A 15288-nucleotide genomic window follows, 5' to 3' on the forward strand; every position below is an offset into this window, starting at 1 on the left:
TTCTCCTTCTGCAGGGTTCCCTGAGCCCTGAAGAGAGGGAATTGATGGAGATGGAGATGTTCTGTTTAGGGCTCAGTGATCTGAGGTCAGTCACTCTTTGAATATTATCTGACTGTGGGTCTCTGTATTTGTTCCCAACTGCTGCAAGAGGAAGCTTCTCTGAAGATGGCTGAGCAAGGCCTTTGTGTGTGTGTGTGTGTGTGTGTGTGTGTGTGAGAGAGAGAGAGAGAGAGAGAGAGAGAGAGAGAGTTATAAGCATATCAGAATATCATTAAGAGTAATTTTATTGCTACATTCCTTTTGTAGAGCAGTAGTATTTGTTTTTCCCCTAGGTCTCTTGGCTATACAGTCTCAAGTTCTTGGTCACCAAAGCAGAGTTGGGTATAGGCTCCATCTTGTGGAATGGTCTTTAAATCAAATCAGATATTGGTTAATTACTCACTCAAGAATTGTGCCACCATTACACTAGCATGGATGGTCATTTTTACTATATTAATCCTACTAATCCATGAACATGGGGGATCTTTCCATCTTCTGATATCTTCTTCAATCTTTTTTTCAGTGTCTTAAAGTTTTATTGTCATACATGTTTTTTGCTTATATGGTTAGAGTTACTCCAAAATATTTTATATTTCTTGAGACTATTGTGAAAATTACAACTGGCATCAACTTGCATGTGTTTAACAAATAGAAATTCTAACAAATGACCCGAGGCTGAAAAATGGACTTTTATGAAAGTGAGAGTCTCTTAGGGGAAGTCCTTCAGTGTTTGAGGTAAGGTTGGGGGCTACTCCAGAATCTTCTTGTGGTAAAGTACCAGAGAATGTCCCTCTGTCAGAAGGAGGGAAAATACAGCCATTGTACCATACCCAAAGGGCTCTCCACTGCAAAGACGACCTCAAGCCTCACCTTGGGAAAGGACTGTTACCCAGATCCCATTTTGTATTTATCTTCTCAATGATTAAGGGTGAGTGAGGATAGGAAGCAAGGAACACTTGGGAAGGTCGTGATCCAGAAACAGTAGCACTAAAAGGCTTGGATGTAATGATAACTGTAGAATCCTACCCCTACCCCACCCTACACACTTAAGCACCATATTAACAGGGCTCTGGTACAATTATTGGAGATTATAGTGGAAAGGTGCCGACTCCACTCAAAAAGAAAGTCTTAAGAAAATCCAAACCTCTGGTAGTACCACAGGAAGTTGAAGACTCCAATAGCCAGGGATAGGACTCAACTACCAGATTAGGATACAGTTTCACGATAAACACATGATACATCATGTCCGACTTCCAACAGAAGGTCACACGACTCACTGAAATGCAAGGGGAAAGAGTGTAGGGCAACAGAGCAAAGAGAACACAGGTTTTGGGAAAAGTGTGTGATACTCAAGAATGGATGAATCAGGTAAGAAGAGAAACAGAATGAAAGGAGGTTTGGAAAATAGAAAGCACCAAGCAGAAATGAAGAATGCCTCTGATAGGTTCATCAGTGGCTGGACACAGCCAGGGAGAGAACCACGGTGGTTGAAGATGTTAGTAAAAAGAACCACGCTGTAATACAAAGAGAAAAAGGAAACCATAAAAATGAATGGGGCTGGAGAGGTGGCTCAGTGGTTAAGAGCACTTACTGCACTTGCAGAGAATTGGAGTTCAGTTCCAAGCACCCACATCATGGCTCACAACCATCTATAACTCTAGTTGTAGGTGATATGACTCCCTCTTCTGGCCTTTGTGGACATTAGCCATGCACATGGCACACACACACACATATACAAACACTCATACCCATAAAATAAAAATAAATACATTTTTGTATTTAAAAAAAAAGGGGAACAGAGTAACTGTGAACTATGGGACAGTTTCAAAAGCTGTAACCGTGAATGACTAGAATGCAGAAAGAAAAGGAAGAGAAAATAGAACAGAAATGTTTGAATAATGACCATGATTTTTAAAGTAATGATAGCAACTAAACCAGAGATCCAAGAAGCTCAAAAAACCACCAAGCATTCTAAGTATCTGTATCTAGAAATATATTAATTCTACAAACACACACATATAAAATACCATGAATGCTATATGTAGGCATATCATTCAAACAGAAGACAATGAAAGAAATAGAGAAGGAGAAAAGAGGCTCTCCATATAGAAGAAGAGATATGTATGAATTACACCAAATTTCTCTTTAGAAGCCACACAAACAAGAAGAAAAAAAGTGACATACTTAAAGTGCTGAAGTAAATACCACTCGCCCTTATCTGAATTAAATATTCATGATAATAAGCAACCCTTAAAAATCAGAAGCAAAATGAAATGAATGAGTCTTGTGAATAGAGCTGATGGCTTAATCACACAGCAAGAAATCATTTCAAGTGATATTAAAAACACAGTAATTTCCACATCATCTCTGAGATGTGCACATCTCCAAAAATTAAAAAAAAAATAAAAAAAGAGACTATAAAGAACATCAAAACTGTTAGGAGATATTGCATCATTACTCACAGAATTGGCTTTGTTATTGGAACACTACTGCATATGTCTTTATGTATGGGAAAAACAAAAAAAAGCAGTTACTCTGATGTCATAAGGAACAAAGGTTTTCAGCTAAAAATAAGATACAAACGAAACCTAAAAAAGTCATTAAAAAAAAAAAAAACTTCATCTGAACTCTATTTTGAATTTACAATATAGTTTATGTTTTCATAATGTGTAAATTTTTATCCTGTCCACTAAAAAGGCAAAAAGAAAAAGAAAACAACAACAACAAAAACCTTGGAAGAAACGACAATAAATGCAGTAATAAGCACTTCTAGAACCAAGTGTATGGTCTCTAAAAGCCATTCCACCCACCCACCTTCCCCGCCAAAAAACACCCCAAAACAATGAGAATTTCCTAGGAAAATGACTGGCTCCAGACTGGAGACAGAGATATAAAATATGGTCCTGGAACACACTGTTCTAGACAGAAAGCAACAACAAAAACCATTGGGATTATATAAAAGGAACTCCAAAGTCAGCATCCACTTCTGAGTGATCCATCTTTTGCCTAAAGCTGGTAAATATGGGGATCACAAAGCATTAACTGGAATGATTTTTAAATGCCAAGTAGCAGGCTAGAGGGATGGCTCAACCGTGACGAGTGTTTACTGCTCATGCAGAGGACCTGAGTTCAGGTCCCACCAGCACCTACTGCATTAGGCAGTTCATCACGGCCTGTAATTCCTCTGCCGAGGGGATCTGATGCCCTCCTCTGGTTTCCATAGGCACTGCACTCACATCCATCCCACATGTATATAATGCACATACAATTTAAAATTAAAATAAAACCCCTTAAATGCCAAATAGCTTAACATGCAATTTACAGGCTCGTTTAGTTTAAAGGGATTGCTATAGAACCAATTTATTCCTTGGAAAACTGGTAAATATAAGATTCAAGCACCCACCCAAGCATCCACAAGGTGGATCTCAGTGTAAAAAAAAAAAATCATTGATGAGGGAATGTCATTTTTCCTTCAGAAGTATCCCAAGTGAAATATTCAGAAGGAACAGTATGATATCACCCAGAAGACCCACCAGAGTCATTTTGGGTTGGCGCAACAGAGCACTATAGACAGTGGCGTGAACATTTTTTTACACTTCTACAAGCCAGGAGAGCCAAGATGGAGAAGTCTACACAGTCAGTGTCTGATGAGAGCATTCTCACCGTTTTGCAGAGAGCCACTGCGTTAGTCATTTCTCCTTCTCTCATTTGTGTATTTTATGTGCGAATGCTTTGCCTGCTTGTATGCACATACACCACATCCATAACTGGTGCCCCAGAGCGCAGAAGAGGGCATTAGATCCCCCGGAACTAGAGTTATGGATGAGGTGAGCTATCAAGTGGGTGCTGGGAACTGAACCATAGTCTCACAAGGTCAACAAAATGCTCGTCACTGCTGAGCCGTCATCTCTCCAGTTCTGCTTACTTTTCTTCTTGGGATAAAATACTCCACAAGAGCAACTTTTCATTTAAGGAAGGAGGGCTGGTTTTGACTCAAATTCAAAAGTACAGTCCATTGTGGTGGGGACGTCATGACAGCAGGCGTTGGAGACAGCTGGAGGCATTACATCCAAGTCAGGAAGTAGCTAGAGACAAATGTTTCCTTCTTCTTTCTTGTTCAGTGAAGGGTCTTGTACCATGTACACATTTAGGGGAATCCTTCTACCTCAATTCACTCAGTCTAGAACCTGATTCACAGACATGCTTAGGGAGAAGCTTGTTTCCATGGTGACTATAAAACCTATCAAGTTGACCATCAAGATTAAAGGTCGCAGCCACCTTCTTACTAGACCCTCATAAAACAGAAAGCAAAGAGCCAGCACTGCGCTGTCTCACAAATGCCCCGATTCCATCAGGAGGGTTGCATCCTCACAAACTCGCCCATGCCCACTTACTCTCTGAAAGTCCCAACTTCTGATATTGGTGTCAGTTTCACTGTCTTTCCCATTGCCTCCTCTCATTCCACAACCACTACTGCGGAATGCTTTCTTTTTTTCCACAAAGTCCCTTCCTGTTCTCATGTTTGTTTGTTAGTTTGTGACTCACTTGGTTTATTAAGGGTTATGCGCATGAGCATAAGTGGGAGTTATTTACTGGAGCATGGGCAACTAATCAATGGCAATGCCACTGAAGAAAATGGCCAATACCCATTAAGTTCCAATAGCACCTCAAGGAATAGGACCTCATAAGCCCCTCCCCGACCAAGAGCATGTTGTTTTGTGCAAGTACCTATCAGCCTATGAGTACAGCAGCTATCTCATGTCCGGAAGTCAGCATTTCACACTAACCCTCCCCATCTTCTGACTCATTCTTGTATTCTTTTCTCTCCCTCCTTCACATGGCCTGAGGCCGTATAGATTTTCAATTCAGAGAAACATTCAATTATTCTCATCACTTTGACCAGTTATGAGTCTCTGCAGTAACCACTGCCCACTATAAACAGAAGCTTCTCTATCCAAGGTTGAGAGCAACACTAATATGTGGGTAAACACATAAATATGTAGAAAGCAGTTTGAAAACACGCCCATTTAGCAAAACAACGGTAATCATCTTCCCTTATGGGACTATGACCCCCCTAACCATATACTTTGACCAGATTTGCAGTAGCAGGCATGAATTCTCATGTGTGGAGAGGGCCTCCAATTAAATCAGAAAGTAGTTGGTTACCTCCCTAACAATCATGCCACTACTGCACCAGTAAACTCATCTTGCTGGGCAGGTTGGTATTCCAATTTTCAGCATTCCCAGCTGGGTAAGACTGTTGGTGACTTCTCTATTACAATGAAAACTAGCCAACAAGAAAGCCTTCAGCTCAGTTCCAGCTTGATTTCTCTGTATCCTGCAGTTGAAGAGTGTGGCGCCTTTAGCAATAGGCTTTGCATCATTTCTGATGAGTAATCAAGAGCAATAGCAATATAGGCTGATGTTTTTTTAATCACCACTTGGCTGTGATATTAACAGCAAAAACCTTGATGTTGTCACCTTTGAATTGTACCCATTTAGAAAATAGGGGACATAGTCAGAGGCAATATTTATGGAATGAAAATCAGCAAATGTTATTGAGAAAGTTAAGTGCATCAAATGACAAAGTTTAAAAATAGTCCTTGGCTCCAAATGGACACTCCAAATATGACTTCTTTGCTAGTATCTTGTCGTTAACTTAAAAAAATCACTGTCCCCACCCCCCAAATCCATAAAGAGGGGAATAGAGACATGGTTCAGTGGTTAAGAGCATTGGGTCTCCTCTACAGGATTCGGGTTCAATTTCCAGCACCAACATGATGCTCACAATTATCATTAACTCCATTTCTAGTGAATATGGTTCCTTCTTTTGACTTCATAGGCCCAGACACACTTATGGTACACAGGCATACATGTAGACAAAATACCCACACACATATAAAAGTACAATAAATTACATTAGAGTTACTCTAATCTATGTCCATGTTTTTGAAAAAAATTATTCACAGTACTAATTAGCTCAACATCCTCCTGAGACATGGGCTTATAAGAAATTGTTTTGCCTGGTGCTTGGGATTGAACCCAAGGCTTTTTGCATGTTATGTATGCACCCTACCACTGAGTTAAAACTTACAGTCTGAGAAAGACCATCTGGCTGGCTGACTGTCTGTCTGTCTGTCTGTCTGTCTGTCCGCTCTCTCTCTCTCTCTCTCTCTCTCTCTCTCTCTCTCTCTCTCTCTCTCTCTCTCTCTGTGTGTGTGTGTGTGTGTGTGTGTGTGTGTGTGTGTGTGTGTGTTGGCACATGTATTCCATAGTGCATAGGTGGAAGTCAGAGGACAACTTTCAGGAGTCTATTTGCACCTTCTACCTTGTTGAGTCAGGGTCTTTTCTTATTTCCACAGTGCAGCACTGTGGGCTCCTTGGCCTAGGAGCTTCCTACTGATGCTCTTGTCTTTGCCTCCCATCTCAAAGCAGACATGGGTGAGCGAGTAGCATGGCCTCTGGCTTTTTAACTTGGGTCCCATGGATTAAACTCAGGGTTTAAAACTTTAGGGTTGGGTAGCAGGTGTTTTTAATCCACTGACCTATCTCCCTAGTCCTAGATAATTTTAGAGATTTTTATTGGCTCATATCAATTATATGTGACAGATGATTTCATTATGGCATTTCTGCACATGTATCATGTGTTTTAACCCTATTCTCTCCCGTTACCCTGTCTTGACCTCTGCTGCTCCTGCTGAGCCCCGCTCTCCCCCCAGCAACTGCCCCTTCTACATTCATGTCTATAAAATGCCTACAGTGAAGTTTTTTCCATTCCCTTATAATGAACAGAGATAGAAAAACAACACTAAAGAAACATTTTCATTTTCTTTATCTATAGATAACTAGACAAGCTCATTTGTAGTTAGGATATGATTTGCTGGGTTAGATGAGCAAATTGAAACTTTCTAATTCTCGGCAAAACACGGGTAATTTTAGAGTTTACTCGTGGTCTGTAAATTCTAGAAAGGGAAATGTGTTTTGTACAGTTTTTGTATTTTAATCCCGAGTGTCTAGACAATGCTTGACACTTTGTTGGAAGTTGTTACCGCTTGAATATGAAAACGCCACTCCTCGCCCTATCAGGCTCAGGCACTTGAATCCTTGGTCACCAGCTGGGTGGCACTATTTTGGGAGGTTGTGGAAATTCAAGGAAGGCAGATCTAGCTGGGAGTCTCTGGATGCAGGCCTCTGGGGAGAACACGTGGCTCCTGGTTCCTGCCCGGCTCTCTGGTTCCTGCCTGGGCTCTCTGATTCCTGACTGGCTCTCTGGTTCTCTGACTCCCATCTATCATGAAGGAAGGCAGAGACCCTACACCACATGATACCTCACCTCTCATGACCCTTAGAAACATGAAGCCAAGTGACCGAGAATGGAATCCTTTGAAATCTTGAACCCCAAAACATCTCTCTGCCTTTAGTTGTTTATGTCAGGACTTTAGGTCACAGTGATGCAAAAGCCAATACAAAAGTGAGTAGATGTGTCATGACTGGACAAACGAAACAATGAAAGATGCCCGAAAGGAATTAAGAGGCTATGACTAAGCAATAAACCTGTGGAAAGGTGGTGGGGAGTCCCTGATGAAAATGTTGGTTTTTATGACTGATTGGCTGGGACAAATTCAAAAGACCATCAAGATGCCATGAAAAAAAAAAAAAAAGATCATCTGATGAGCTAATGGAAGATGAACTCTGATGTTCACCCCTTCCCGTCTCCTCATCAAAGCCAGGGGCTCATAAAAAGTGTGAAGAATCCATCAGAAGGGGACCGTGTTGGCAGGGGAAGAATTTGTAATTGGTATAACGCACAGGAAAGAGATTGGCCTATAGCATCTTTTTAGGCTGGACTTTGAGAGACAGACATAGCTTGCTAAACCCCACGATGTTCATAGTCTTCATCATGAGGCTTCATAAGATGCAGCTACAACACAATGGTCCCTGCATTTAAATAAATCACCACTCCCCTGGGAGCTGGGTCGGCTAAGAAAGTGCTAAAACAGCAGCAACCGGGAGTGCAAGTAAAGCACCTACTGTGTGACGAACGGGCTGCTGGCTCAAGAACCTGGCCTGCACAGGACCAGAGAGACGGTATGTGCAGAAGGGCTGAGGCGGAGAAAGGAAGCCAGGCTCTCCTTCTATCCTTGTCTCTACTTCCTGTTGGAGCTTGGGTCAGTCACTCTCTCGGATCCGGCTTCTGTCTCAGTAAAATGAGGAGCTCGTCTTCAATGACCAGTCACATTCCGTCTGTGTGTCACCAAAGGAGCCTTATTCTGACAAGCAGAATCATAATCTTTCCCCTTTGGCATGATTTAAACGTCCCCTTGCCTTTCATTTATATGTAAATATATGAGCTTTTGACCAAAATAACATTATCATCTCTGGGTCATTTGAAGACCTTTCATCATCAAAATACAGTGCAGAATTCCATGACTAAAAAGGGATGAGGGGAGCGAGACTTCTTCACTGTCTCTGGCCTTGGTTCTTAAAAGAGAGAGGATGTTCTGTCTGAATAAGAAAAACCCAATTTAGGGACGCCAAAGAATGAAATGGGAAAAATCTGAGCTTCTGCCTTGATGGTGTTGAGTTCAAATTCTGAACTTTCTGTTTTGTGTCCTGGAACAAACCATTAAGGCTCCGTGAACTTCTCTCCCACGTACTGGAGAAGATAGTATTAATCTACAGCAGTGGTCTTCAACCTTCCTGATGCTATGACCCTATAGGAACAGGTCTTCATGTCGTGGAGATACCTCCCCACCCCAAAATTATTTTTGTTGCTACTTCATAACTGTACTTTGCTACTTTTGTGAACTGTAACGTAAACATCTGTATTTTCCTACCGTCTCAGGTGACACCTGTGAAAGGGTTGTTTCACCCCTGAAGGGGCTGTGACCTACAGGTTGAGACCTGCTGATCCAGAGAGTCCACCATGAGCAATACAGTAGGCAGTGTGCTAACATGTGGGAAGTACTGAAGCAGTTACATCGCCTTTAATCCCAGCACTCGGGAGGCAGAGGCGGGCGGATCGCTGTGAGTTCGAGGCCAGCCTGGTCTACAAAGTGAGTCTAGGGCAGCTAAAGCTACACAGAGAAAACCCTGTCTCGGGGAAAAAAAAAAATAACAAAAACACAAAACAAACAAACAAAAGGGAAATGTGGCAAGCAACGAGTTAAGAGTGGAGAACATCCCGAAGACAGGAGGAAAAAAGAAAATTAGCCAGCTGTTTGCCGTTTATCTCGGTGGACACTGGAATTACAAAGAGCCAGCCATTTGGAGGCGGGGAGCTGGGAAGCAGCAGTACAAAGAGAATATGGAGAGGAACTCTTCCCTTGTGGAGCTGGCACTCACCTTGGGAGAGCAGGCCCAGAACTGAGGTCCTGAGCACAGTAAGCACGTGGCTTGCATCACACCAGGGAAACCAGAAGAGAAGCCTCCCCCTTCTGAGAGTCTGGCTGACTCCTTCTGCCTGAACAGCGGGGTTTCGTAGGAAGTTTAATTCCTGGGCTGGACACTGAAGAACGAGAAGTAGGATTAGGAGGAGGGAGAGATGGAAAGCACGGGACATGCAGGTGAAGCCAGGTTACAGGAAGCCCAGAAACCTGGCTTCCCGTCTTTCCTCTGTCTGGATAGTAGTACCGGAAGCCGTAGAAGGCTTTTTGTGTGGGAGATCTCAAGGGAGTTATTTGCGAAAGCTTGGACTGGGCGCAGGGAGTGGTCAAACAATAGGAGGGGAAGAACGCAGGCAGAGAGGAAAGAAGAGAATGAGGGCAGGGCAGATGGTATCCTATTATATTTCCTCTCATAGTACACCCTGATAAAAACAACCTAAGGGGAAAGGTTTTCTTTTGCGTCACAGTTCAAGGTTATAGTCCCTCATGGTGAAGAAGTCATAGTTCTGCCCACAACACATCCAGCCAAGCCGCTCTGAATTGCTTGTGCTTGGCTTACTTTCTACTATTTTATACAGCCAAGGATCTCAGCGCAGGGAATGGTGCCACCCACAGTGGGAAAGCCTACTCACCTCAGTTAGCCTACTCTCCAAGGTAGGCATACTCAGAAGTGATCCCGGGTCTCATCAAGCTAGCAGTTGCGATCAGCAGGCACAGATGAGCCAATCTTGGAGTCACACCTTAACTCTGAACTCATTAAATTGCATCCACTCCCTGCAATAGCCTGTACCTATCCCTTCTGGATAGTGCATGATTCAGTCACAGAATAATTTTTTTCCATCTGGATTTGACTGGAAGACAAGTGCTCCACACATGGGCAAGAAGTTGAAGTGGAGGACTTGTGTGAATGAAGGAAAACAGATACTAAGCCTGGCTTTGGGCATATTGGGTCTGTGGTATGACGACTGAATATTCAAGTGCGGAAAATAAAGTAGAACCGATCTTTTTCTACATGACAGGAAGAGACTAAAAAAACAAAAAACAAAGAAACGCGAAATTGGAGAGTCTAACCAAAATCAGATAAAGAGTTTAAGAAAGACAAAAAAAAAAAAAAAAAAAAAAAAAAATGAGCACACTGCCACTCTCTTCTTGTTTGATGTCTAATTACTATGTGGGAACAGAGTTTATTTGCATCGTTTGTATTTCCTTCAGCTGGCATCGTGGGGAACAATAAATGGAATTGTAATGGAAATGTTATTTAAGTTTGCTAAATGAAAATAAAAATAAATGAGTAGGGAATAGAAAATGCTAGGAAATATGGGTAAATATTTTAGCTTGGGGGGGGGATGTGATTTGCAAAACTCTTATCTATCATGTAATTGGATTCTGCGAAAGGATTTATGGCCAACATGAATGATGCTGGGAGAATTTTAAGACAGTATTTTAATTATTTGGAAGGAAAAGAGGTCCTCAGAGGAGAGACCACCTTCCTATCCACCCATAAAAGTTAAAGAAAAACTTCGGCAGACCACCGGGCTAGCAGTTCATAGGCGTGAGGGCTAAGGTCACATGGATTCCTTCGCAACAGAGTCCTGAAGATGCTGGCCCGGTTTCTCAATTATTGGAGTAGCCTCACCCCTTCACCTTTCGTTTATTTTTTTTTTTCCTCCCTTTACTTCTTTTATCTCCTCCTCTTATGTCTTTTGATAGAAACTATAAAGCATGGTTATGAAATGGCTATAAAACTTTATTTGAAGCAGAGATGATTATGTGGATAGGGAGGGAAGAGGGAAAAGGACTAAATATAAAGAAATGACTCTAAGCTGTTAAGAAAGAGAAGACTGTTAATAGCAACATCTTGATTCTGTTAAGAGATGAGCCAAAGCCATCCGAAGCATGCAGGGTACAAGGTGATAATAAGAGAAAATGTGTTTCACAGACAAAGGAGCAGACAGCAGGGGAGAAGAGCTCAGGGAAAGAGGCTAGCATTTGGAAGAGGGTGCAACTTTCTGGTTAATCCCCCTGAATCATCCTGGTGGGAGCACAGGGGGCCATTTGACCTCCTTGGCAACTTCAGACAGGCCTCAAAAGTGGAGCTTGAGGAAGGAGAACAAAGGAACAGTTCAGTATGAGTTCCTCCTGCCAGAACAGGGGAAATTGCTTTAGGGTCAGCTCTAAAAGGTGGTAATGATAGAAGTGGAATTGAGTAACAGAAAAATAATACGGATGATGTGCCAGGTCACTGGGAGCCTGCCTAGAATAAAGTCAGATAAAACCCCCACAGACAAGACAACACTGTGCACAGGCCCTAGCACACACCGTCAGTCAAGTCACTAAGCAGCATGGCAGGCTAAACTCTCAAGATAAGACCTGGACTGTTCTGAGGATGTCTGTTCACTGACAAACAGTAATTGGGTGCTCAACGCGCCTGCTGGGGCTGATGCTGGGAAGTGTATAGCTGTGCCTAATGTTATTGGACCAGCTGGCTTTGTAAGGCCAGAAAGGATCACTGGAAAGTGATTCCCTAAGAAATGGATGCTGACCCCCCCTGTAAGGGCACAGCACCAACCCCAAACAGGCGTTTTGATGCAAAAAGAGCCAACATGGTAACTAGAAAGAATGCCTGCATGCTTAAATTCCTTGTGAGCAGGATGCTGCCATGATGCCATAGGTTGGAGCCCCAGCTGCTAATGAGGCTAGAGTGTTGGAAGGTAATTTAGCTCACTAGAACATGATGGTACAGTCCCAATGGATGGAATTGGTGCCCTTATAAGAGACCCTAGAGAGCTCTCTAGACTTCTCTATTATATGAAAATATAAGACAATACCTTGGGAATCCAGAAGAGAATCCTCACCAGAACCCAACTATGTTGCCACATTGACCTCAAGATTTCTGGCCTCCAGACCATGAGGAAGAAATTTGTTGATAAGCCCCCTAGCCTCTGGTTCTTTGCTATAGGCACCCGAGTAGACTAAGATGCCCTCAAGAGGATGCAATACCAGCTGCTACTCTTTCATTCTTAAGACCTAGAACTTACCACCCACAAAATAGGTTGAGCAAGGGTGATTTGTTCTTTTCGGGGATAGGACAATGGAAAACATGGCCTGAGGACCTCATATGGGTAGCCTTCTGCGCTCTGAGAAGACAGGATTTCATGTACTCCAGACTGGCCTAGAGTTCATTCTGTAGCTGAAGACGACCTTGAACTTTGGATACTCCTGTCTACACCCTTAAAGTGCTGGAATTACAAATGTGTGTCACCATGCTGTATCATGTAGTGCTGGGGTCAAGGCCTCATGCATGTCAGGCAAGAACTCTTATCAAATAAGCTACCAAAAAAAAGTTTGTGTGCATATGTGCATTGATGGGTAGAGGAATGCCAGTGAGCGTGGAGGTCTGAGGTCAACTTTGTAGAGCTGGTTCTCTCCTCCAACCTTTATGTGAATTATGGTTTTTGAATTCAGGTTACCAAGCTTTGTGTAGCAAGTGCAACCACTAAGCCATCTTGCCAGACCCATGCATGTACGGGGGGGGGGGGGGGGCGGCGGAGGGAGGGAGGGAGGGCGGGCGCACAAAAGCCACCCTTGTAAAATTTTAAGCCACAGCTTGCAAATTAAGCACCCCTAAATTAAGTTCAGAGAGCAATATATTTTTTTAATTGCTGCAACATTTGAAGTGTGAGGCCCCAGATTTTTGGCTTCTCTTGAAAGACTGCAATGTGCGGCAGCACTGGACTCAGCAGCAATTAGGAAGAAGTGGATAGCAGCTGCGCTGCTCAGATGGCCACCTGCTCTCCGGCTTGGTCCCCTCTACCACTCTCATTTGGGTGAGCATATAACTTGTCGCAATCAGGGCACTTCTGAGGGTCAAGAGGCACCATTAATCATTACCTGGAGCACAGGCATAGACCAGGGCTGCTAGATCCACTAAGGACACCCGACTTCCCTGTTACATTGCTTGTACTAAACTTGCTTCAGTTGTCCGTGCACGGTTATTTGGGATTTGTCTTCTAAAATCGTAACCACATGATGAAGTGTAAAACGGAGAAGTGAAGGTTAAAAAGAAGTCAGTGCTATTCAAAGCAATTATTTCAAATAAGCTGTAGGGCTGGTGAGATGGCCCAGGGGCTACCAAATCTGATGGCCTGACTTTGAGCCCTGGAACCCATGTGGTGGAAGGAGAGCGCCAATGCCCACTCATCCTCTCATCAACATGCTCATGCTATGTGGGTTCATGTGTGTGTCCAGCACACACACACACACGATAGACAGACAGACAGACAGACAGATAGTAGATAGATAGATAGATAGATAGATAGATAGATAGATAGTAGATAGATAGATAGACAGATAGATAGATAGACAGATAGACAGATAGACAGACAGACAGACAGATATAGTAGATAGATAGATAGACAGATAGATAGACAGACAGACAGATAGTAGATAGATAGATAGATAGATAGATAGATAGATAGATATTTTAAACCAAGCCCTCTCTGCTCAGGGCTGCTTTGTGTGTTAAGCGTGACCTTCTAGGCTCCCTGACCTACACACACAGCACTGCCAGTTTTAATAAGCTGAAAGCCCACACTGACAAGCACGACTAATCAAACTGTGGCGAGCAGACTGTTTCTAATCAGGGAGGCACAGGATGGTCATTTAACTCCATCTCTGTTAGCTTCATGCTGCCTCCATGGGAAAATAATCCTTGATAAGACAGTTGCTTCACATTCTCGCCCAGACCCTTTGATGGTCTTTGTTTGAACTTTTTATTAAATGGCTTTAATTACAGCATTGGCTTTAAAAAGTGTTTTCTCTTTACTTTGCTCCAGAGAACAAAATCTCTCTATCCCCAAATGTGTAAGAAACCCCAGACTTCTATTGACCGCTGCATGAATTTGAGATAATCAAAGCCTCAAACCCTTTCAGCCATTTTCAGGGTGTGGCTAGCTGGTGGGATTGGAGGATACCGATTGACAATTCATTTTAAACATGTTTTAAGCACCAGCATGGTGTCGTGGACACGTCTGTCAGGCCAACTCTTCCCACTGGGATAGTCCCATCAATTCAGTCTTGATGCTCAGTACCTTCAACCTAGAAGCAAGTCTAAACAGCATGGAAGGCGCAGGGAGGGAGACGTTTTTGAGACAGGGTCTTGCTATGTGGCCCAAGCTGGTCCTGAACTGACAATCTTCCCATCCCCATCTGGAATCTCAGGCCGGTGGCACCATGCCTACTCATGACTAAGAATTTGCTGCAATGCTGAACAGCTGTGCTTTACTCAGGGGCTGCTAGAATTTAGCCTGAAAATTGAGCAGTGACACAATTTCTGGTAGACGTTCAGGCAGGCTTGAGTAAATTTCTACTAAACCTCAGTTCACATCAAGGGTAGAACAGCCCCTCACAGACCGGCGTCAGTGCTCCAAGTGGGCCACTGAGGTGACTCAGCAAGTAAAGGCTCTTACCAAGCCTGACAGCCTGAGCTCCGTCAGAGCCCACATGGTAGGAGGAAGGAGAGAACGGCTCCTCAAAGTTGTCCTCGGCTGAGAGCCATGGCCGATGTGTAAAGACACACACACAACTTCAAAAACTGCTGCCAGGCAGCAGTGGCACACACCTTTAATCCCAGTACTTGGGAGGCAGAAGCAGGAGGATTATTTTTTTGAGTTTGAGGCCAGCCTGGTCTAGAGAGCAAGTTACAGGACATCCAGGGTTAAACAGAGAAACCCTGTTCTGAAAAACAAAAGAAAACAAAACCAACAAAAATCTGTTGCGGAGATAGTGAACTTATTTTACTATGCACTAGCATAGCCTTTTAGGTACTACCTATATAATGTAGAGGCAGGTAATATATATTGAG

Source organism: Acomys russatus, chromosome 8, assembly GCF_903995435.1.
Source record: "Acomys russatus chromosome 8, mAcoRus1.1, whole genome shotgun sequence".
NCBI lineage: Eukaryota > Metazoa > Chordata > Mammalia > Rodentia > Muridae > Acomys > Acomys russatus.